The sequence below is a fragment of the Micromys minutus genome, assembly GCF_963924665.1.
Source record: "Micromys minutus genome assembly, chromosome: 29".
In the NCBI taxonomy this organism is placed as follows: domain Eukaryota; kingdom Metazoa; phylum Chordata; class Mammalia; order Rodentia; family Muridae; genus Micromys; species Micromys minutus.
In genome coordinates, this window is record NC_137964.1 from 15,405,295 (window position 1) to 15,430,758 (window position 25,464).

Consider the following 25,464-nt stretch of genomic DNA (forward strand, 5'->3'; position numbering starts at 1 on the left):
GTGGCTTTTAACCCTTTGAAAGTATAAGCCCCAATTAATTGCTTTCTTTTTTAAGTTGTATTGGTCATAGTGTTTCATCATAGCAATAGAGAGGAAACTAAGGGCAGGCATGGTGGCCACACCTTTTATCCGGCACTAAGGAGGCAGAGGCAGGTGGATTTCTGAGTTTGAGGCCAGCCTGGTCTACAGAGTGAGTTCCAAGACAGCCAGGGCTGCACAGAGAAATCTCATCTTGAAAACAAAAAAACGAATCAAAGACGAGCAAACAAACAAACAAGAACAACAAAAGAAAGTAATGAGTACATGTGCCCGTGTGCATGGCACTTTGTGTGTACATAGAGGTCAAGGGACACCTCTATGCAAGTGGCTCTCCAATCCAGCTTTCTGTGGCTGCCAGGGAACTGAACTTCTGGCTGCCAGGCTCAGAGAACAAGGTCCTTCCCCAGTGAGTCATCTCACGCAGCCCAGCTTCTCGTTCTAAGCAACTTAACTTCTAGAGAGGTGAAGCTTCTCTCCTCAACCCCTCCCATCAAGTCTCTCCGAAAGAGATTTACTGCTGTATTCTTTTAAGCAGGATAAGCATGAGGCAGTGAAGTGAGAAAGACAGAAAAAAAAAAAAAAAAAAAAACCCTCAACAAAACCCTCACCTGCTAATAAATCTCGCTCCTGTCTCACTGTTATCAAGGGCAAAGCTTGACAAGGGTCTCAGGAGAAGTGTGAGCTCAGTGTTTTGGTGGTCTTGGGGTGAGCAGGTTCCAGGGGTGCCTCTTCACCGCTAATCCATCTGCCTGGTTCAGTCTCAGTGCAGAGACCTGCAGCTGTGCACGCCATGCCGAGGGTCAGCTTCCGCGTGCTCTCCTCAGATGGCTTTGATCTGAGAACAAATCTGTTACAAGCCGGTTTGACCCGCAGCCATTGTTGGCTGATTTAGTGCCCTGGGAGCCGTGAAGATAACAGGACGTTCTGAAGGCAGGCAGGGTTCCTTCCTGTCTGAGTGAAAGGTTACTTCTGGGTAGACGGGGTTAATCCGGGGGGTCACAGGCTGTATGGGACAGGGTAGGCTTATTTAATGCATCTCCATTTGACCTACTGGCTGTGTGCACAGCCTGAGGTTCCTTTGTTAGGACCAGCACCGTGAGGCAGTGTAGAAAATCTTCCTTAATTATCAGGTAAAGTGATGGATGCTTGCACCCTGTGATGATTAATATATACTAATATATATGTATGTGCACATAACATTATACCATATATTATATTAAAATAAATCTTAATATATATATGTGTGTGTATATGTATACACACATTATGATTTCTAAATATAAATATATATGTGTACATATACAAACATATATATTAAGATTTATTTTATTTGTGTATATGCCTTTGGGAGTGTGTACTGTGTGTGTGTGTGTGTGTGTGTGTGTGTGTGTGTGTGTGTGTGTGCTTACAGAGGCCAGAGAGCATCAGAGCCCTTAGAACTGAAATTACTCCTCCTCTACAACTCTGGCACTGTAGCCATCATGAATGACACGGTAACCATCCAGACCAGGAAGTTCATGACAAACCAACCGCCTCAGAGGAAACAGATGGTCTTTGACATCCTTCATCCTGGGAAGACAGAAATTCAGGAGAAGCTGGCCAAAATGTACAAAACCAGATGTCATCTTTGTGTTTGGATTCAGAACCCACTTTGGTGGTGGCAAGACAACTTTGGCAAGACTTTGGCGTGGCTTTGGCATGATCTATGATTCTTTAGATTATGCAAAGAAGAATGAGTCTAAACACAGACTTGCAAGACCCGGCCTTATGAGAAGCAAAAGACCTCCGCAAACAGCAAAAGGAACGCAAGAACAGAGTGAAGAAGGTCAGGGGGACTGCACAGGCCAATGCTGGTGCTGACAGAAAGGGAGTGGAGACTGGATACAGTGACTTGATGTTCCGCTGTGATGTGCAGATTTCTGAGAGGACACAATAAAAATATAAAGCTTCAACAAAAAACAAAACAAAAGAAAACCAAAACCCTGGGATTACAGGTAGTTTTGAGTGCTGGGAACTGAACTGGGGTCCTCTGGAAGAGCAGTCTGTGCTCTCAACTGCTGAGCCACCCTGCCTACTGCCATGTTATAGTTTGAATGTGCAATGTCTCAGTCCATGTGTTTGGACACTGATTCCCAAGTGGTCGTGCTGTTTGGGACGGTTGTTGAACCCTTCTCAGGAGGCAGAACCTTGCTAGAGGAAGTATGTCACCGTGGTGTGCGTGGAGGGTATAGCTTGGCCTTATGTCCTGTTCAGTCTCTGTTTCCTGACTGTGGGTACAATCTGGCCTCCTGCATCAGCCATCTGTCTTCCCTGCCAACCACTGTGTCTTCTCTAACCTCTGGGAGTGTAAGCCAAAACAAACCCTTTCTCCCTTAAGTTGCTTTAGTCAGAGTGGTTTATCACAGCACCAAAGAAGAAATCCAGATAGTTGTCCATAGACTGACCCAATATATACAGTCCTTCACTAAGACTCTCTGCTCAGCCGATTCTAGGTTGCATCTGGTTGAGAATTAGCCTTACCCATCATACTCCTGGGATCCCATTAAGCTATGATGCTACTATCAATGGATACGTTCATTGATACTTCATGGCTGAATTATCCTCCCCCTCCCCCCGCACAGGATCCCACCTCTGGACAATGCTTCCTTGGGGACTGTGATGGGCTGGATCTGAAACAGCTCACATTGTCTTAAGTCTCCAGCTGTTGGCAATTTTGGTAGGTTGCAGGATCTGACTGAGAGAGGTGAGTCGCTGCTTCTGGTCTCGTTGTCTCTGGTTAGCGTCACGAGAGGAGACATTGCTGTAAGGTCCTACCACCAGGGACTGACCCATGCTAGCCTAAAACCCCGAGTCAAGATGTGCTCCAGACATGGTGACACGGATCTGTAACATGAGTTACAGTGTGTGTGGAAGGTCGGGGCAGGGAGGTGGAAATGTGCAAGCCAACTAGCTGGTCTTCTTGGTGAAGTTTCAGGCCAATGACATAACCTGTCTCAAACAGAATGTACAAGGCACCTGAAAACTGACCCTGAGCTTGCCCTTTCACCTCCACATGCACATCATGTGTGTGTACACCCACACACACATATATGCCAAACAAAAAGCCTCCCCAGCAGAGGTGTTTAGGAAGCCATGAGCCCCTCAGAGGGGGGAAGGGACTTATGGTTCTGTTTCCCTGAAAGCTGCCAATTTCTGTTTTACTATTAATCCATCAGAATCTGCTAATTGAAGACGAACTTTAACCAATCAGCAATGATTTCTGTGCTTTGGCACCCGGAGAGGAGGCCCTATCAGTTGCTACTTCCATTTTTGTAGAGGGCCAAATTCCTGTGCAAGAGGGAACACATGAGTTCCTTAGAATCAATAAAGGAGAGAAAGAAGGTCACCAGGAGGGAGTAATTGAACCTACAATTAGCAGCACCCCCTTAGAGTCAATGGTTTGACAGAGCCTTTTCTGTCTCTGAGATATCTGCAACTCTGATTGTGTGTGTGTGTGTGTGTGTGTGTGTGTGTGTGTGTATGTGTGTGTGTATTTGTGTGTATGTGAGTGTGTGTGTGTATGTGTGTGTATGTGTGTGTATGTGTGTGTGTGTATGTGTGTGTATGTGTGTGTATGTGTGTGTGTGTGTGTATGTGTGTGTGCATGCAATATCCATAGAAGCCAGAAGATGGCATCCTGGAGCTGAAGTTAAAGGCAGTTGTCAGCCTTCCGATGTGGATGCTGGGAACCAGACTCAGGTCCTCTACAAGCTCTTAACTGCCGAGTCTTCCCTCCAGCTATGGAAAGTCGGTAACTCTTGCCAACAAACTCCATTTTCATGCTGTCCTGAGCTGTTTTCCTGTCTTTCACTTCCCAAACTGATTGAGAAGCATCTTAGCTGGGCATCATTTATGAGCCATTCCAACTTTGGAGACAAAAGGGATGGAAGCGGTACTGGGCAGAAGGAAGAATGTCGTGGCACTGAGCGTCCTGCCTCACCCACACTGGGCAGCTGGGCACTGCTACCTGATTCTAGAATCCCTCACATGCACTTGCCACGAGCTGCTCTCTCCAGCCACAACTTTCTGGTGAAGACGAGTCTTTTAAACATCTCCACACTCATGCCCCTGCAGCTGTTCTCTCCTGGAGACCTTCCTGGGTGTGTATCCAGGCTCTCTCCTCTTTTGCTGAAGATTCCCTCTTGGGCTGCAGATCATAACGATGAAGTTTCATAGCCTGGCACAAGGGAAGCCATTTCTCTCCATTTGAGGGCTGCGACGATGCTTTATGAGGGTGCCCTTCAGTTGCGGAGATATTAAAATGGCAGTAAATCAGCGTTCAGGATCATGGCCGAGCTGTGGATGCACCATCATTTAGAGACTCTCTAGAGGTTTCCTAGTGAGTTGTCCTATATCCTCTCTGTTTCGAGGATACTTAGATGTCCTGGGAGTGTTAAAGAGAGCAGAGGGGAGGGAAGGAAAGGAAGTGTGGAGGGGAGAGACAGAGATAGGGAAGAAAGGGAGAGTGAGACACACACACAGAGACAGACAGAGAGATTGAGAGAGAGGCACACACAGAGGGTAGAAAGAGAGAGACATAGAAAGATAGAGACAGACAGAGATAGAAAGAAGGCAGAGAGAGAGGAGAAAGGATACATGCAGTGTTGGTTTGCTGAAGTAGGTGCTGGGAATCAAACTCTGGTACTAAACAAGAATAGCAAATGCTATTAAATGCTGAGCCATTTCTCTAGTCCCTAGCTGAAGTTAATGGTAAGAGTTTCTTCATCCCAGCTCTGATATCCAGCCTTTTACAGAGTTGTGTGTGCAATACTGGGGCAGCTTAGCCGTTGCTAAAATGATAGCATATCTTCCCCTATACGGTAGCCTTCTGATAGTGTAGCTTTCAAATTACCTACTGTTTGTGAGTCTCTAGGGTAGGACTTGGTGCTTTAGTCACTGTTCTATTGTGGCAAAAAGACCATGGCCAAAGCAACTTATAGAGAAAAGCATCAGTTGGGGGTGGCTTATAGTTTCAGAGGGTTAGTTTATTATAATCATGGCAGGGAACACAGTGGTAGACAGGCAGGCATTTCACCACAGCAGGTGCTGGGATCTCACATCTGATTAGTAGATTGTAGGCAGTGTGAGAGAGATTGGGCTTTTGGAACCTCAAGAGTCACCCTTAGTGACACCCCTTCTCCAACAAGGCCACACCTCCAAATCCTTCCTAAACAGTTCCATCAAACATATGAACCTATGAGTCATTCTTATTCCACCCAGCACACTTGGGTTCTCTGTGACATATGGAAGCTGGTGTAGCACCTGGCATGGAAGAGGCTCTTTGTAATGTGTGTAAAAGAATAAAAGTAAGGAAGAGAGGAGCTAAAACAGACCACAGTAGATAGAACCCTAGGGTGTTAGCCCATGAGCGGAATGTTACCCATAATTTTGCCTGGAGTCCTTCAGTCAGTGGCCAAGGGCAGACACATAGATCCAAGCAGAGGCCATCTGGCTTAAGTTTCTTAAGTTTGTTAGGACCTCCATTCAGGGAAAGCCAGATTCCTGTGCTTCCTCACCCTGATCTTTTTGCCAAGCCATTTCTCTTGTGCAGGCAGCCCATTGAACACAGAACTATGTCTGGATCGGAGAGAGTATTGATTCATGGCAGCAGCATCCCCATCATTGGACACTCTCCGCAGCTGCTTGTGGATGCCAGCAGACGTGGCATTTCCTGCCCACGGGAACCTTAATGTCACCAGTATGAGAAGACGGGAGAAATGGCCAGGAAAAAGCATGTGCTGACAATCCAGAGCTTTGACCAGAGCTCTCAGCACCGAGATGCAGGAGATCATGGAGGGTTTATTCCAAGAAAGCTGGCTCTCATTCTTTCAAAAGGTAGCCCTGGGCTAAGAGGGCTCAGAACAGAACCCTATTGAGCCCATAGAGTAGTTTGTTCTTGAGACACAGAACTGCATCGCTCCGAGAGGCCTCGGGGTCATATTAGTACAATGGAGTGGAAACCGTAGAGCGGCAGGGGAGGCTAAAACCTGCTTGAAGTGGGAGCCTTTCACTCATGTGAGAGAATTAGAAAAAGGCACCTATTTCAGGCAGATACAGCCCTGTGCTAAAGAGCATAAGGTCAGGAGCTGAACACAGGCTGGGTGTCGACCCCCCACTTACCCGATTGGGCGGCGGGTGGTGCTCCACAGTAAATAACCTGCCTGACTACGCACGGAAACAATGACGTCAGCATCTTACAGCCACTGAATCGGGATCAGAGGCTGTTGTTTAGTCTCTCTTCTCTTATCGGGTGCTGAGATATAAAGTCTCACCTCTCCACACACTATTCAGAGAAAAGCCTTGGGGCCATCCATGACTTTGTAAAAAAATCTTTTTTGTTGTTCATGTTTGTTTCAATAAAAAACAAAACAAAACAAAAACCAACCACCCAAATATATTTTCACTTGCCCCGCCCCCCCCCTCTGTGTGTGTATATGTGTGAGAGAGAGTTGTGTACGTGTTTGTGTGTACCCATTTCATGGTGACAACCTGTGGGGACCAGTACTTCCCACCCACCATGTGGGTCTTGGAAGTGTCACTGAATTCGCTGGCATCACGGCCCAAGGTCTCCTGGTCTTGCTGTTCCCTGCCAACCCTGAGCTGATATCTCAGGTCTAGAACTTTGTCCTCAGAGCTGGAATTCCTCCTGTCCTGCTGTCTCAGGGTCCCCTGAGCCTTCGGCTTGGCCAGTTCCCACTGTCCTTCATTAGCAAGTGTGGGCTTCCAAATACAGGGTTGTGGCCAGGCTGGGTCTCCCTGAAGGCCGAGAATGCTGGACCCTGCAGAGGTAGGCCCAGACTGAGGCTGAAGAGGCCAGCCTGCTTGTCCTCCACTGCCACACCCCCGGAAATATTTTTCCCAAAGTGGAAGAGCTGGATGAAGAGAAAAGACAGGCCCTTCCTTGCTGTCCAAGTAGAGGCTGGGTTGGCCTCCAGACTGTGGTGTGGCCCCCTTTTCTTTCTCACCTTGAAAGACCTGAGGTCAGCATCCATGGTCTGAACAGCCTGCTCTGGTGTGCAAAGTCACTCCAAGGGAGGGCAAGTTCAGCCTGGAATCCAGGGCTGGGGGTTAGCAAGTTCGGACTGCCATAGTTCAGGTGAAAGGTTCCCCCCTCCCCCAGCACTTTCAACCTTGGTACCTGCTTTGGTACAACCGAACAGCTGACAGGTATCTGTCAGGCTTGGGCACAAGCTCCTTTACCGGCTGAGCCATCACCGGCCCACATTTGGTTGTTTTGGAGATGGTTCCTTGCCAGGGCATCCTAGAATTCATGATGCATCTGCCTCTAACCCTGTACTCCATTTTGTTTATGACTATTTCATTAAGGATTCTTTTTTTCAGGTTCCAAAGAAGCCACACTTTATTACAGAGGCCACACAAGGCTTTCTTCTTGCTGGGATAAGTCCTGTTCCCCTTCTCCAGGGTGACAGATGTCTCTCTGCAGTTCTTCATTTCCTGCTCTATCTGTATTTCCCATGTGGGTTAAAGTGTTTGTAGAGATAGCTGATTCGTTTTTTAAGGTTGTGCAGCTCCCCAGTGAAGATTCTGTTTCCGACCACTTTCTTCTTTTAGATACAATGCTGCGATTCATTTCCTCTCTAGCCTGGAAGCCATACTGGGCCCTTGATCAGTTCTTTTGGGTTCTCTTTTGAATTTCTCCAGGATTCCAATGTTGTCATATACACCGAACAGAGACCTATTCTGGTTTCAGCGACCAGTCACTCTGGGAGTTGGAAGAGCAAGCACGTGGGTCAGTGGTGGGACACCCAGAGAGAAGCTTCTGTCTGCTGTGAAAGCAGGGGCATCCGCCCCATAGGCTCCCGCTTGCCACCCCAGGGGAGGCTTCCTGCCGTTACTCTAACCCATCCACCTCAGCAGTACAGCAAACCAGCTGGGAAAAAAAATGAGGAGACGGTGTGAATTTCATAGACAAGACACAGTGTAGAGTCCCAACTGGGACTCACATGGGGGTGACAGTAAGAGCAGCCATCTTCTCTTAGGGAGTACTCATTGAGGATTTTTATCTCTATCACCTAGAGGAGTATTAATTTCCTATATGTACATTTGGTGTGTGTGTGTGTGTGTGTGTGTGTGGTGCATGTGCATATGTGCACTTGTGTATAGGAGCCTCTGGTTGACATCAGGGTCCTTCCTAGATCACTCTCTATTTTATTAATTGTGGGGTGGGGCTTTTAATCTAACAGGCAGCTGCCCTACACAGTCAGTCTACCGCCCTGTCTAGCTCCAGGGATTCCCAGTTGGGCAACTACACTGTCCCAGCCTTTATGAGGATTATGGAGATCTAAACACTGGGCTTCACACTGTATAGCAAAGAGTTTACCCATGGAGTTCTCTCACAGCCTTTAAAAAATTTAAACTTAGTGCTATATTCAGTTTGTATAATGGGAGAATTATGTTTACTTCATTCTACCAAGAACTGTATTTAGAAAACCTAAAAAAAGCCTCAATATCTGAGTATATTTACTTTTGCTCTTGCCAAACTTGTAGGGACAGATAGGAATCATGTTTCCAGTTGAAAATAGATCTTGAGATGTGATTGAGTATTTACCCAGCATGAGCAAAGCTTTGTATTCAACACCTCAGAACCACTAAAGAAAAGGAGGGGAAGAAGGAAGAAATAAATAACATAAATTGCATTTTTTACAGTTTGGAGATAGAGGGCTCCAATGGTTCAGCAGTTGAGTGATCACCTAGAATCTGCCAATAGGAATCCTGGGGGCGTGGCTCAGTAGTAGAGTGCTAGCCTAGACTCCCCCATTGAGGGTCTGCGGCTGAATACTGGGTAGAAGTCAACATCTGGATCTGGTCTGGGTCAGAAATTTCAGTAAGTATCATTTTATTTACCTTCCAATAATTCCACTCCTCATTTCTTAATACCACAATAGCTGGCGGAGCACAGATTAGCGTTCTTGTGTGGTTTTGCATGCATGTATTCATATGTACGTGTGCATGCATACACAGAAGCCAGAGGTCAATCTCAGGTGTCCTTCCTTACATGCCATCCCCATTAGCTTGGAGCTTCGCAATTTTACCAGATTTTTGTCTCTTCACTCTGGGATTCCAATCATATTCTACAAAACCTTTTTTTTTTTCTTCTAACGGTTTGTAGGGTTGGAAGTAGTCAGGTCCACAGGCTTCCCTGGCCAGCATTTTACCAACTGAGTGATCTCCTCAGCCCTAGTTTATGGTTCTGAACCCAGGTCTCTCCTATTCATTTTGCAGTGGATTTCGTCAGCTCCTGTCATCTATTCCCCCTTCCCCCCTATCTCTTGCCTTGCTGAAAGTGCTTGTCAGGTTCTGTTAAACTCGGGCCCTTCGCTCTGTTGAAACGGGCAATTGGTGGGAAGACAGCCTTCCTCAGAGTGTCGTAACTACACACAGCAAGAAGCAAAGTGGGCCCTCAGGAATATGCTCTGTGCATGGGAACCTTTTTTTCTTATGGATTCTGCCATTAACACTTAGAGGGAGTTTTACTCTGGAGAGGAATTTGTCAGGGAACAGATCTTTCTTGGAATAGATCTTGCTGAATGCTGTCACATACCTGGGTGGGTGCCTGTCACTCCTTGGGCATTTTTCTTTCCTGCGCTCAGCCATCCCCATCTATCTGGGGCCCTATACCCTTTCCCAGGGAGTCTGCAGATCAAACACAAGATGACTAATGACATATAAGAAAGGGAATTGGTGTCCCTAACTGGGATGACAAAAGTCCTCTCTCTTTCTCTCTCTCTCTGCTGTGATGAAACAGCAGGATCAAAATTGACTCAGGGGAGGAAAGGGTTCATTTGTCTTATGATTCCCAGTTACTGTATGTCATTGAGGGGACATCAAGGCAGGAACTGAAACAATTAGTCACATCATCAGTAGTCAAGAGTAAGAGATAAATGAATGGATTATTGTTTGCTTAATACTTAGCTTTCTTTACTCTCTTGTTTAGGGCCTCCCTCACCTAGGGAATTGTTCTGCCCATAGTGGGCTGAATCAATGAACAGTCTAGACAATAACCTACAGAAATGACCATAGGTAACTCTCATCTGGATAATTCCTCAGTTGAGGCACCATTCCAGACCAGCACAGGGCATGAGACATTCCTTTCAGATGACACTTGGCTATAGCTGTGTATCTTTCAATACATCTATAGTTCTTATTGATCTCATCCTTATGACCACATACTTGACATGACGCTATTTAAAAGAAGGTTTTATTTGATCTTACAGTTTGAAAGCTTGAGGGATACACCCCATCATGGCAGATAAAGTGTGGCAGAAGCCAGTTAGTGTGTGTGGCTTGGATTTCTCAGATTTCAGTGGAACAAGAAATAGAGAACAGATAGGAAACGGGATCTCAGACTTCTTCCAGGTAGATCTTACTATTTAAAGAATCTATAACCTTCTAAAACAGTGTCCATAGCTAGGGAACAAATGTTTAACTTTTTTTTCTGTAGTGGAGAACGAACCTGGGGCTTTGTTCACTCTACGTAAATACTTTATACTGATGTCTCATCTCCAGTCCCTCATGGGGAATTCAAGGCAGTTGCTCTACCACTGAGCCACGCCCCCAGCCCCTCACTGGGGGATTCTAGGCAGGGGCTCTACTGCTTAGCCACGCCCCCAGCCCCTCACTGGGGGATTCTAGGCAGGGGCTCTATTGCTTAGCCACGCCCCCAGCCCCTCACTGGGGGATTCTAGGCAGGGGCTCTACCATGGAGCCACACCCTAGCCCAGGAATCTATCCTAGCTTTTATCCTAGGGGAGCTATCTTGGAAAATGCATGAGATGACTTGTGTGGAGCAGACACATTACTGTCCTCTTTTGAGGTATCACTATTTCATCGGAAGAATATAATTACCAGCTTTGGAAGTTTCTTGAGATTTGTGCATGCAGAATTTTAAAATCTGGGGTTCTATTACACAGGCCTAAGTGATTACTTACATGGCAGGCTGCATGCCTAAACACAGTTCCTGGTTTCTCTACCCTCTCTGGAGCTAGACATGAGACAGGGAGTTCCACACTGTAATCTAATTGGCTCTTCTGGACTCATAGGAGCATCCCTGGGGGTTCACTGGCCAGTCAATATAGGCCAGTTTATGAGCTTCAGGTTCATTAAGAGATCCTGTCTAAAAATAAATGAATAAGTAAATAAATAGGTGGAGAGTGATTGAGGAAGACACCAGAGGTTAAACACACACACACACACACACACACACACACGTGCTTACACACACATAGACATGCACATACATGTGTGTGCACATACACCCATGCCTACACACACACACAAAACACCCTGAATGGCATATTTTTTCTTAGTCTCTCTAATTCTCCTCCTTCTTGGCTACCACGAGGTGAATAATTAGGTTCCACTGACACCTGTTCACCATGATGTTCTGTTTCACACTGGACCAGAAACGTGGAATCAAATGATCATGGACAGAAAATGTGAACCAGCAATAAACGTCTCCTCACTAAGAAGCTGACCTGCCTCAGGTATTTGGTCACCAAAAGGTAACGCAAACGTTTGCCTGCCAAGATTTGTTGGGAAGTCGTCTATCTCTTCTTAAAATTCCACTTCCTGCCGACCTTTGCAGTGTTATTTTTCTGGAAAAAGGGCGGTGTGATCGAGTTTTTAAAAGTTAAAAATGTATTAAAGATTCATGCTGTTTAGAAGAGTGTTTTGAGAATTTCCCAGCATCCCTGGGAGATAATTGGTGTCTCTCCAGGGAATCGTTGGGGCGAAGACTGAAAGTGATCGTGTAAATCACTTCAGTGCCAACAGCAGTTTTAATTAAGTTTTTTTTTTCCTTTCCAGAATCAGATGCTTATTTTACCAAAAATACACTGAGATTTGTTGACAAGTGACACATAATATTTTATTCTGTGAGGATTTTTTTTATCATTAGAAAATATTCTCAGAGAGACCTGGTTCCTATGTTAATTAATTGATCAAGTCAATTGGGTGCCTGAGAATTAACCTTTGTGGGGAATTCACTGAGTTGAGGGCTGGCCTTGACCTCCAGGAGAAGCAAAGACTCCCAGCTCCCTTTTAGCCTACTCATGTCCGGTGTTATTTTATTTCCTTGCTTTTTGTCTTTTGTCCTGTGAGGTGCCATCAACTCCAACTAGACTAAGCGTGACAGTTAGTCTTCACTGTCAACTCAAATGGATCTAAGTACAGATGTAATGTGACCAACGGCTGCGTCATGGTCCTGTCACCATGCCATCTCCACTACGATAAACCCTACTCTCCATTCTTTAGTCACAGTCAAACCCTTCCTCTCCTAAGTGAGTGTCCTAGTTAGGGCTTCTGTCGCTGTGATGGAACGATAGGACCAAAAAGCAAGGCAGGGAGGAAAGGATTTATTTGGTTTATACTTCCAGATCATAGTCCATTATTGGAGGAAGGACAGGAACTTAAACAGGGCTGGAACCTGGAGGCAGGAGATGAAGCAAAGGCCACAGAGAGGCGCTGTTTACTGGCTTGTTCAACATGCCTTCTTATAGAAGGAACTACTGGCCCAGGGATGGCTCCACCCACAATGGGCTGGGCCCTCCCCTATTGACTGCTAATTGAGAAAATGCTTTACAGCTGGATCTCATGGAGGCATTTCCTCAAGGGAGGCTCCTTTCTCTGTGATGACTCCAGCTTGTGTCAAGTTGACGCACAAAACCAGCCAGTACAATTAATTAAAGACTCCCATGTAGTTTTGCAAACTGATGAGAAAAAGAACTAATGACACAAGAGGTTCGAGAACCTTCTGTAACTAGAATGCTCTTACACAGCTTGTAAACCACAATACATGTGTTCACCTCACTTTCCCCCTTGCCCCACTGCGGGATCCGTAAGCAGCTCCCAACCTAATCTGGGATGCCAGACTCTGTTATGGTTCAAATCTGGAATGTCCCTCACAGGATCATGTTTGAACACTTGGTCCTAGCTGCTGGCACTGTCTTCAGAGGTTGTAGCTGAAGATGGAGTCTTGACGACCATGCAGCCTACGCCTGATCTAGTAGTCTAGACTTCAACTTGTATACGTGCATGTGTGTGGGCATGTGCACACAAGGTACTGGTCTTTCTGATCTGCAAAGATTTGAGCCACATTGTACTATGAGTGCCTACTGCCATAAGGGAGTTGTGGTTATCGCTGTGTCTCCTCGGCCGCCACGGACTCCTCCCTCTGAAACAGTGAGCCCAAATAAATCCATTAGGTTGCTTCTGTCCGATAGTTTGCCATGGTGACAAGGAAAGGAGATGGCAACAGTAGTGGCAATAGGTGTGTGCTTGATTCAAAGAGCTCTCAAGGCTCCTCCTCCCTTTCCCAGTCCACTGTGGTGTGAATGGCTTCTGCCACACCTCCCGCTGCCAAGCCACACAGCTAAGCCACCCCTTTAGCCCTTTCCTGTCAGGATGAACTAAACCCCTCCAAAACCATGAGCCAAAATAAATCTACCCCTCTTGTTTATCCCAGTGAAGGCGAATCAACAAATACGACCCCTGCCCTATCTCTCTCCCTTCTGCCATCTGACATGGGGTGATGGGACGAGACCTTTGACCTTGGGCTTCCTAGCATCCACAACTAGGAGAATTAAATTTCTATTCTCTTTCTCTATATCTCTTTCTTCACCTCCCCCTTCCTGCCCATACTCCTAATTATACTCTTGTCTTAATTTATTTTTCTGTTTTCAAGTGGGGTGTTTGCCTGTGGGAATGTCTGTGTGTTGTTTGTATGTCTATGTGTGTGTGTTTGTGTGTGTTTCTCTGTGTGTGTGTGTGTGCGCGTGCATGTTTGTCTGTGGTGTGTGTATGTCTGTGGAGTATGCATCTAGTATGTATTTGTAGTATGTGTGTGTGTGTGTTGTATATGTCTATTTGTGTATGTGTATCTGTGGTGTGTGTATATCTGTGTATCTGTGGAGTATGTATCTGGTATGTATTTGTGGTATGTGTGTGCCTGTGGTGTGTATGCCTGTGTGTATCTGTGGGGAATGTGTGTGTGTTTGGTATGTGTCTATATGTGTGTGTCTGTGGGGTGTATGTGTGTCTGTGTTATGTGTTTGTCTGTGTGTATCTGGTATGTATCTGTGGTGAGTGTGTATGTGTGTGGGTATATATTTGTGTGTATGTGTGTCTGGTATGCATGCATCTGTGGTGTGTGTGTGTCTGGTATGTGTCTGTGGTTTGTGTGTGTCTGTTGTATATGTATGTCTGTGTATATTTGTGGGATGTGTCTCTGTAGTTTGTGTATGTGTATATCTGTAGTGTATATGTCTGTGTGTGTCTTTGGGGTATGTGTTTGGTATATGTCTGTAGTGTATGTATGTCTGTATATTGTGGGATGTGTGTCTGTAGTTTGTGTGTGCATCTGTAGTGTGTATGTCTGTGTGTGTCTATGGTGTGTGTGTGTGTGTGTGTGTGTGTGTGTGTGTATGTATGTGTATAGTATGTGTCAATGTGTGCTTATGTGGTGTGTTTGCCACAGTGTGCATGTAGAGGTCACAAGAGAATGTATGAGAGAGTGTTCTTTCTTGCTACCGTATGAACTGGGATCAAACTCAGATCATCAGGCCTGGCAGCAAGTGCCTTTACCTGCTGGACCATCTTGCTGGCCCAGTCTCCTTTCTCCTTGCATGAGATTATGTCTTAGGCATTCCAAGCTGGCCACAGATTTGCTAGGTAGCCATGGATGACCTTGAACTTCTGATCCCCCTACTGTCTCCTCCAGAGCCTTAGGATTCCAACTGTGTAACTACCACACCCGGTTTAAGCCCCCGATCTTCATAACCTTTCGATCTGAGGTTTTCGGTTACTTTTACAGTGGCACAAAGCAAAACCAGACCCCAGGTGTTCATTACAAAAGATCTTATAACAGCTACGAGGGAGAAACCGGTGCCTCTGCCTCCCAAGAAGGTCTGGGAAGGACTGCAGGAGGCAAATTGTTTTTTGTGCTCTGTAGAACCCTGGCTGGGCTTTGAAGAATCGCCCGCCTTCCCTGGTGTTGCTTGGCTGAGTCAGAGAATCTTCCAGCTGGGCTGCCTTCCAGGCAGGCAGGCAGGATCCAAGTCACTTCTGCTTTTCCTGTTAGCACTTGGACCCAGGTACCTGATGGATGGAGGGGCTCAGCGGGTCCCTCCTCCAGGAACTCTGCCTCGCACAGCCGGGCAGTACTGTTGTCATTAGGAAGTATAAAATCCTAATTTATATTGCTGGGAGGGTAATTTATACACTAATGTAAATTTCTTTTACTGCTGATTTTTTTTTGAGCAATTGATGTGCGATTATTCCCAGCTCCCTTCCAAGGCAATTCTAAAACCGTGGCTGCTAATACCTTAATATTCTCTGTGATTGCCAGCCATGATATTTTTTTCCCGGATCAAATGGATCCAGTGGGGTTTGACATAATTGGGTTAAAGATTTTTTTTTCTTTTGCTTTCTGAGGTTTTTAGATTTGTTAGGCTGAGCGGGGAAGGGAATGACGGCCCAGGCTTTTTGTTTGTGCTGTGATTTACTGAGTTACAGAACTCTGTTCTTCTCTTGGTGTGTGTGTGTGTGTGTGCGTGTGTGTGTGTGTGTGTGTGTGTGTGTGTGTGTGTGCATGTTTGCATGCTTTGTGTTTTGACACACATGTGCATATGTGTGGTTTGCATGTGGAGCCACAGGGCAACCTTGGTTGTTGTTTCTCGGTTGCCATCTTTCTTAGTTTTGTTGTTTGTTTGTTATTTTATTTTTTATCTCTTTGGTTTTTGGAGACAGGGTTTCTCACTGAACCTGGAGCTTACCAAGTAGGTAAGACTGGGATCCACTCCCAGCTCCATAACCCTGTCCCCACCTTTCCGGTGCTGGGATAATAGGCATGTGCCTCTGTGCTTGGCCCTTTTATTTATTTATTTTTAAATGTGAGTTATGGTTGAATTTGGGGCCCTTATGTTTGCAAGGTGAACACTTTACTGACAGGGCTATCTCCCCAGCTTCTATTTTTAAACTTTATTCATTGTTACTTTTTTTTGAGATGGAGTTTTGTGTAGCTCAGGTTTGCTTGAATTGGCTGTGTAGCTGAGGTTAGCGTTCAGCATTCTTTCACCCCCTGATTGCTGGGGTTACAGGTTGTGCCACAGTGTCTGGCTCACTGGGGTTCTCACTATGTAACCCTAGGCTGATCTTGAGCTCATAATCCTTCGACTCGTCATTTTAAGCACTGTGGTAATAGACATGTGCCGCCATGAGTTAAAATACAGATGGAATGTTCCAGAGCTTTGATTTCGGGTTTCCCCAACCCTGCCAACTGTGAAAACACATTTCTGTAATATGCTAGAGTTGGGGGTCAGCAACCCTTCAACCCTTCACTAGGAGAGTATAGACAGACGCTTCATTGTTTAGCCACACCCCCAACCCCTCCCTGGTGGTTTCTAGGCAGGGGCTCTACCAATGAGCCACGCCCCCACCCCTCACTGGGGGATTCTAGGCAGGGGCTCTACCCCTGAGCCACGCCCCCAACCCCTCACTGGGGGATTTTAGGCAGGGGCTCTACCACTGAGCCACGCCCCCAACCCCTCACTGGGGGATTCTAGGCAGGGGCTCTACCAATGAGCCACGCCCCCAACCCCTCACTGGGGGATTTTAGGCAGGGGTTCTACCACGGAGTCATGCTCCAGAACTCTTTACTTTTTAAGTAAATAAGAAAATAATTGTAAAATAAAAATAAATACAATAAAATCCATAAGTGAAGTCCTGAAGAACAGCAGCTTCTTACTTGTTACTCTCTGGTCCTCATACATATACATAGACACAAGATATTCGGAATCCACTAAACAAGGACAGAGAGAAAAGGGGGTCAGCTCAGGTGGGCATTGTCAATTGTGCAAGTTTGATAGGACCAAGCAGGGAAAGGTTTTTTTTTTTTTTTTAAATTTTGTTTTGTTTTCCCTGAAATATGACTGTCATCTCTGTCAAAACAACTGACCAAGTCAAAACGTTTCTCAGACCAGGGAGTTGTTGGTCACACACTGTATAGCCCAGACAGTTCTTGATCTCATAATTTTCCTGCTTTCTGAGTGTTAGTGTGACAGGTTTATGTCATCACTCCTGGCTACAGTTATTCTGAGTGCACAGAGTTGATTGACATCACACCTATACACAACCTGCGGCTCATTCACAATTTTACCACAAGCTTTGGTTTCTTCCTTCTTCATGTGGATATTTCGATTATTCATTTTGAATTTAGCCTGTGTGTTTATCTCTGTGTGGTTATGTGCACGTGAGTGCTGATACCTATGGAGGACAGCAGAGGGAGTCAGATCCCCTAGAACTGAAGTTACAGCTGGTGGTGAATCACCCAACATGAGTCCTGGGAACCAGACTTGGGATCTCTGCTACCACAACACGTGTTCTTAACCACGGCTCTCCTCCTAATTACCTTATTCATCTTAGATTAAAAATCACAGTGTGTGTGCATTTGTGTGTGTGCACGAGTGTGTGCATGTGTGTGTGCCTGTGCACGTGTGTGTGTGTGTGTGCGCGCTCGAGCATGTATGTATCTTGGTATGTGAATACACACATGTTATTGCCCATGAAGTTCCTGGTGATTCTCCTATTACACCTGCCCCTCTCTTTAAAGGGGTTAAGACTAAATATTTATGCCATTGTCTGGCTTTTCTTATGTGGGTTTGAAGGATTGGGTTCACGTTGTCAGGATCACACAGTAAGCACTTTTTACCTTCTGAACCATCTCACTGGCCTGAGAAATATTTTAGTCACTTGTTTTGACAGAGATGACAGTCATGCTTGAACAAACCAACCTTTCTCTCCCTGCCTGGTCCTGTTCAGCTTTCCAGTCAGCTATGGCCATCTTAGCTGACTTCCTTATCTCTCCGTCCTTATTTAGTGGAACCTGCCTATCCTGTGCTTATGTGTGAGGACCAGTGGGTAACTCTAGCTTTTGTTCTTCAGGACGCCATTTATGCTTTTGGAAATTCAGATTTGATTTTTATTTTAAAACTATTATTTTGCATGTGTATAATGCGTGTGTACCGTGTATACCAGGGCACGTGTGCGCCCGCATGATAATAGCTTCATAGAGTAGGATCTCTCTCCTTCTACCTGTATGTAGGTTCTGGGGATGGAACTGAGACTGCAAAGTCTGTGCGAGAAGCACCTTTAACAGCTGTACCACAGCTGTGCTGTCACACTGGTCTTTCACCTGTTTTCTGAGGTCTCCTGGATCTCACTAATTAGGCAAGGCTGGCTGGCCAGTGACCACAGGGATCCTCCTGTCTCTGCCTCTCCAATGAGGATTACGAGTGTGTGCCACTATGCTTGGTTTAAAGAAAAGATATCTACCTATCTACCTATCCGTCTGCCAGCCAGTCTGTTTATATGCATACATGTGTTTGTGTGTTTATGTGAGTTTATGTGGTATACGTATGTGTGGGTGCATGACCTCATGTGTTTAGCGGCTAGAGGAGGATATTGAGTGTCCTGATGTATTACTTGCTACCTTATTTCTTTGAAACAGGGCCTTTCGTTGAATCTGGAGCTAAATCAGAAATTGAATCATAGAGCCCGTGATGGTTAATCTTGGTGTCAACCTCATACACCTGGAAAGAGGGAATTCCTTCATTTCTGATGGATGTAGGGAAGGCCCAGCCCACTGTGAGTCTGGGCTACATGGAAAGCGTAGCTGAGTATGAACCAGAGCGAGCGAGCCAGTGAGCAACATCCCCCTGTGGTTTCTTCCTTAAGCTCCTGCTTTGGCTTCATGGTGGACTGTAGCCAGTAAGCTAGAATAAGTCCTTGCTTCCCCTGGTTGCCTTTGGTCATGGTATTTATCCCAGTAACGGAAAGCAAAGTAGAGCAGAGCCTCAGAGTTCCTCCGGTCCCCAGGTTCCCATAGCGCCGAGGTTCCAGGTGAGCATAGCCACGCCCACCTCTTATGTGGGTGTTGCAAAGCAAGCACTTTGTTCACGGGAAGATCTCCCCAGTTCCTGGATTCTGCATTTCTCCAGCCTCTGTGAGGTGAGCGGCCCCTAACGAACGGCCCACTTCACCATAACCCCAATGTGACAGAGGCAGCCATCTCTAAGCCCAGTTAAACTGTTCCTCCTGCAAATTATTCTTTAGCCTCGGGTATCTGTCACAGTAAGGAGAAGTCTGGGCAACACATGGTTTCCGAGAGAGCTGGGGGCACGTCTGAGCTCAGCTAGAAAGGACCCATCAGACCATTCTCGGCTCTATTTTCTCTTAATTAGTTCTAATTTCTCTGTCGTCATTATGTTCTGACATTGTCCCTTTAAGCAAGCTCATTCATCTTGCCCATTCCTGCCTGTTTGCTTTAGAGATGATGCCTGCATCTAAGTGCTCTCACTTAGAGCACTGAGCCATCCATCTCTCCAGTTCAAACTTTTTATTTCTTTTTAGACAGGATCTCATGAGTCCAGGCTGGTCTTGAATTGGCTGTGTAAGTCCAAGATGGCTTCAAGCATCTGATGCTCTGCGTCTGTCCCCCCATGCAAATTAATGTATCGCTGGGGTAGAATCCACGGGCCCATGCTTTCTGAAGGAGCTGGATTCTAGTAGTGATTGTATTGTTACCTTTTCTATTGCTGCGATAACACACGGCCAAAAGCAGCTTGTAGAAGGAAGAGTCTATGTGGGCTTATGGTTCTAGAAGAGTAAGAGTCCACCAGGGTGGGGAGGCAAGGCAGCAGGCAGCAGGCAGGCAGGCGGCAGGCAGGCAGGCAGCAGGCAGGCAGCAGGCAGGCAGGCAGGCGGCAGGCAGGCAGCAGGCAGGCAGCAGGCAGGCAGCAGGCAGCAGGCATCAGGCAGCAGGCAGGCAGCAGGCAGGCAGCAGTCAGGCAGCAGGCAGGAGCAAGAGAGAGAGTTCACATCTTTAACTGTAGGCGTAAAGCAGAGAGAATGAACTGGAAGCAGGGAGAGGCTCCCAACACTCAAAGCCCTCCCCTAGTGATGTACTTCCTCTAGCTGGGCAGTATCGTCTCTATAATGAGCCCTGCTAACTGGGACCAAGTGTTCAAATGCCCAAGCCTACAGGGCCATTTCTCACCCAAATCAGCACACTCCCCATCCTCTTCTCCTCCTACTCTCTTCTCCCTTATTCCTCCTTCCTCCCCATCATACTCTCCACCTCATTCCTCCTCCTCTTCCTTTCCACCCATTTCCCTCATCCTTGTAATCCTCTTCACCTCTCCTTTTCCTCCTCCCATCCCTCCTCCCCACTCTCCTCTTCCTCCCCCTTCTCCTCACCTCTTTCCTCATCTTCCCCCTTCATTTCTTTTCCTCTTCTTTTGTCCTCTCCTCTCCCAGCTTCCTCTCCTGGATGTCCTCTTCAGGTGGAGGAGCCCAGAGAGAACTCTTCCACATTCAGGATGTGATGATGGCTATTCTTGCCTGTCAGCTTGGCTACATCTGGAAGTAACTGTGATCCAAAACTGGAGGGCACACCTGTGAAGGATTTTTTTTTTTTTGGCTTAATTTGAAATAGGTGGATCCATTTCTAATCCTGACCTTTGAGGTAGGAAGACACATGCCTTTAATCAGGATCCCGAGTCCTGAAAACACACATTTAATCTGGGCCATGCCTTCTGCTGGAAGCCTATAGAAGGACATGGAAAAATGATACTTTTGCTCTTTGCCTGCTTGATCTTGCCTTATTAGCACATCCATTCCTTCACTGGTGTTGGAGCCTAGGGATTCTTAGGCATTCCAGCGTACCCTTAATACCAACTGAGATGGAGCCTTGGACTTTCTATCCACAGCCAGCTATTATTAGATTAGCTGGATCACTGCATATCTATCCATCCGTCTATCTATCTATCTATCTATATATATATCTATCTATTTATCTATTCATATACACACAGACATATGTGTATACACACACACACACACACACACACACACACACACACACACACAAACACACACATATATATATCCTAACCCTATTTATTCTGCTGGGTAAACTGAGATATTTTGTGACTGTTAAGTTTTTGAGACAAAGTCTGGATATGTAACCCAGACTGACCTGGACTTTCCAGTGCTCCTGCTTCACAGTCCCCGCCACCATGCTGGATGACAGGTGTGCACCATCACCCTCATCAAACTGGTGCCTCTTTGACTCCTAGGCAACCGCCCTGCTTTGTTGGACTTGCCCATAAATCAGGAGACCAAGGCTGTGTCTCTGGGAAGGAGAACTCTGGGCTGGGGCTGGCCTAGGCTCAAAGGCATCTATTTGAGTCTTTTGCTTGGCATTCCTTGCCTTTTCTGCTTCTGGATTCCCCTCCAGCTGCCTTTGGTGGCTCAGCCTAGCCGCTGACAGAGGTGATTACAGCTTGTGAATGATAACATAATTCAGTGCCCCTCAAGGAGAGTCGCTATCAGACAGACTTTTTTCTAAGAGGGGAAAAATATATAATATAGTGGTTGAAAGGGCTATCTTTCTTCCTAGAAGAACAGTTATTAATCTCTTCCTAGTACATTTTCATATCATTCTAGACATTTATTTCCAGGCCGTGATATTATAAAACCAGGCTTCTGTGTCAGTTTTGATGCGGTGTAACACGCCGGAACATGAAAAGGCGTAATTACCGCCGTGGCCATCGGAATTGCTAACGAGAGCCTGACATTTTCAAATCAGCGCTAGTTCTCGGTGATCTGGAAGTGGGGGGCCTCAGCTACAACTGCTGCATGTCAATGAGGCAGGTCAGGCTCTGAGTACAGCAGAGGGAGAGGGCTGGGCGGGCACACTTGGATTCTGTGAGTTGAATTTAGTGACCAGCCCTGTTGGATCAGCGTGAGAGGAAGAATATGTTTCAACACTGCCCTTGGCTGTCCAAGGGACAAAGTGTGTGTGTGCATGCACATGTATATGTTTATGTGTTTTAGTACACATGTGTGTAGGAGGTAAACCCCTTAGATGTCTTTTCTCATGAGCTATTCATATTTGTTTTTAAGATAGGGCTTTTTTTTTTTTGTAGCCCTGGTTGTCCTGGAACTCTCTCTCTCTCTCTCTCTCTCTCTCTCTCTCTCTCTCTCTCTCTCTCTCTCCGTAAACCGGGCTAACCTCAAACCCAGAGATATGCCCACCTCTGCCTCCTGAGTGCTGAGATTAAAGGTGTGTGCCATCACTACCTAGCCATAACATCTACATTTAAAAAAAAATATTGTACTTAAGTATGTGGGTGTGTGTGATAAAGAAACACATAGACACAGAGGCACACATATGCAGACATACAGGTATACACACAGAGAGACACATATACAGAGGAGAGGAGAGATAGGAGATAGGAGATGGGGGGGAGAAAGAGATGGGGGGAGGGAGGGAGGAAGAGGGAGAGGGAGAGAGAGAGGGAAAGAAAGTGGATGTGAATGCTTCCATCTACTTTCAGGTACTCACAAAGACCAGAGCAACCTATTAGCTTCCCTGGAGCTATGGTTACAGGCCATTGTGTGCCAAACTGTGGGTGCTGGAAACTGTACTTGGGTCTAGAAACTGTACTTGGGTCTTTAACAAGAGCTCTTAACCATCTCTCCAGTCCCATGTATGATAAATATGAACACATATTTAATATTTATTGTACACATGTGTTTGTACATTACGCCCACCACAGTATACTTGTGGAAGGCAGAGAACAACTTTTGGGGGTCAGTCTCTCCATTCGTTATTAAGGGTTCAGGAGATCAAATTCAGCTGTCAGGCTCAATAGCCAGGCCGTTGTCCATTGAGCCATCTCACTGGCCCACCTTGTTATTTGAGATAGGGTCTCTCAGTAGAACCCGGAAGTCACCAAGTAGAAAAATGTGGTTGACTAGTGAGTCCCATGGTTCTGTCTCTGCCTCCTCAGTGCTGTTGCTGTTCCTCACCATAGTTATGGTGGTTTGTTTGTGGTTTTGTTGTTGTTGTTCTGGGAATCAAACTCAGGTCCTGATGTTTGAGCAGTAAACACTTTTCCAACAGAGTTATCTTCCAGCCCTGGCACACAGGCATTCTTTGATTTGAAGCCCTCAAAAAAATATTGAGAGAGCAAAGGTGTGTCCTCACCTTAAAATTGTGTGTCTTGTTAGCTTTAACTGTCAACTTGACACAGCTTAGAGTTACTTGAGAAAGGAATTGAAGTTGAGGGTTTTCCCAGATTAGATTGGCCTTTTGACATGTCTCTTTGGGGATTGCCTTGATTGTTAAGTGATATAAGAGAGCCCAGTCCACTGTGGGAAGCACCATTCCCTTTGAAGGTGGTCTTGGGCTATAAAAGAATGCTATCTGGTCATGAATTTATGAGCAAGCCAACAAGCAGTATTCCTCCATGATTTCTGCTTCAACTTCCTCCCTGACCTTCTTCAGTGTTGTATTACAACATGAATTTCCTTTTCCTCCCCTAAGTTGCTTTTGGTCAGAGTATTTTATGACAGCAACAGAAAGAAAACCAGAACTCCAAATGACTGGAGGTTTGTCTTGTACTCTTTGCCTTTAGTTCTTGCTGATCCACTGGGGAGATGTTCCAAGACCCTTTGTGGCTGTACAAAGTCTGGAATGATCCCGAGTCATCTTTCCTGTTCTTTTCCTTTACATGGTTTGCATTGATGGTGAAATGTCCTTCCTGTGCTCATGTGCTTGAACTCTTAGTCTTCAGCTGGGCACTCTGTTTTAGAAGACAGTGGGAGCTTTGGGGCAGGAAGCTTGGGTGGCAAAAGTAAGTCACCAAAGAAAGGCCTTTGAGAGTTATAGTTCAGACCATTTCTGTCCCTCTTCCTGTTTCCTGATCCACCAATGTGTGAGAAGTCTTCCCTGGACACTCCCACTGTGGTGGACTTTCACCATGCCTTCCTATACCATGTTGGGCCGAAGCTGTGAGCCAAAAGAAATCCTTTCTCCTTTAAGTTGATTGATGAAAAAACTAACATCATTCTGTTAGGTAGCTTTTGTTACTGGGATGAAAATATCTGGGCAAAAGAGCAGGAGATTCTAGACAAGCACTCTACTGCTGAGCTTCACCCCCAGTCTGTCACTGGGCAATTCTAGAGAGGTGCTCTACCACTAAGCCACGCCCCCAGCCCCTCCCTGGGGGATTCTAGGCAGGGGCTCTACCACTGAGCCATGCCCCCAGCCCCTCACTGGGGGATTCTAGGCAGGGGCTCTACCACTGAGCCACCCCCAGCCCCTCACTAGGGGATTCTAGACAGAGGCTCTACCACTGAGCCACCCCCCAGCCCCTCACTGGGGGATTCTAGACAGAGGCTCTACCACTGAGCCACATCCATAACCCTTCACTAGCTAGGTGCTTTAAACACTGAGCGACATTTCATCCTCTTTTGATTTTTTTTATTTTGATACAGGTTTTACTTATTCCCTCAGAGTAGCTTTGAACTCACTCTATAGTCCTGGCAGGCCTCAGACTTGTGACACTCCTATGTCAGTGTTCCTAAGTAGCTGTAGTAACAAACTCCAGTATCAGGGCAGATGGACAAGGAAAGCTCTTCTTTGATGAATCTTAATCTGATGATTCTTAGGCATGGTGAGCTGTATTGAGGGTCCTGTCCTATGTCCCAGTGGCTCAGGGATGTGGCCAGTGGTGGCAGGCCACTATGGTTTTCTCTAATACCTTTGGCCTGGTGACAGGTGAAAAGACACACAGTACTGGTGACTCTGTGCTGAAGATGGGAAAGTGCCCTGCTATGCCTGCATGTGCATTTTTTCTTTATTCCTCCCCCACTTTGGAGACATCCTTCCTCACTCACTATTTCTTTCCATCTTTTGTTAACATTTCTTATTTTTCTATCTCTATCCATCCATCCATCCATCCATCCATCCATCCATCCATCCATCCACTCACCCATCCATCCATCCATCCATCCATCCACTCGTCCATCCATCCATCTATCCATCCACTCACCCACCCATCCATCTATCCATCCATCTATCCATCCATCCATCCATCCATCCATCCATCCATCCATCCATCCATCCATACACTCGTCCATCCATCCACCCACCCACCCACCCACCCACCCACCCATCCATCCATCCATCCATCCACTCACCCATCCATCCATCTATTCATCCACCCATCCACACATCCATCTACTTGTCTATCTCTCTGTCACCCCTTTATCTATCTATCATCTTTTCATCCCCTCCCTCACTGATCTGTCCCTCTATTCAACTATGCATCCACCAGTCCATCCACTTGTCCATAGATTGCTATAGAAGGAATTCAGGATGAAGACTAATCTCACAGGGAGCTGAGTTTTTCGGAGGTGGCACTAGAGATGATCATAGACAACTCTTTTGAGTTGACTCCCCTGGTGAGGGCTCAGTTTCCTTGTCCATTAAAAAAAGTAGAGTTAGGGCTGGGGAGTTAG

The 25,464-nt window shown here is 46.2% G+C and overlaps 1 pseudogene across 1 annotated transcript; it reads left to right on the plus strand.

Annotated features, from left to right (window-relative positions):
* Window positions 1–1,520: 1,520 nt before the first annotated feature.
* Window positions 1,521–1,975, plus strand: LOC308439324 (small ribosomal subunit protein eS24-like; annotated as a pseudogene). Its single transcript has one exon. The product of its transcript is annotated as a small ribosomal subunit protein eS24-like (transcript).
* The last annotated feature ends 23,489 nt before the right edge of the window (window positions 1,976–25,464 follow it).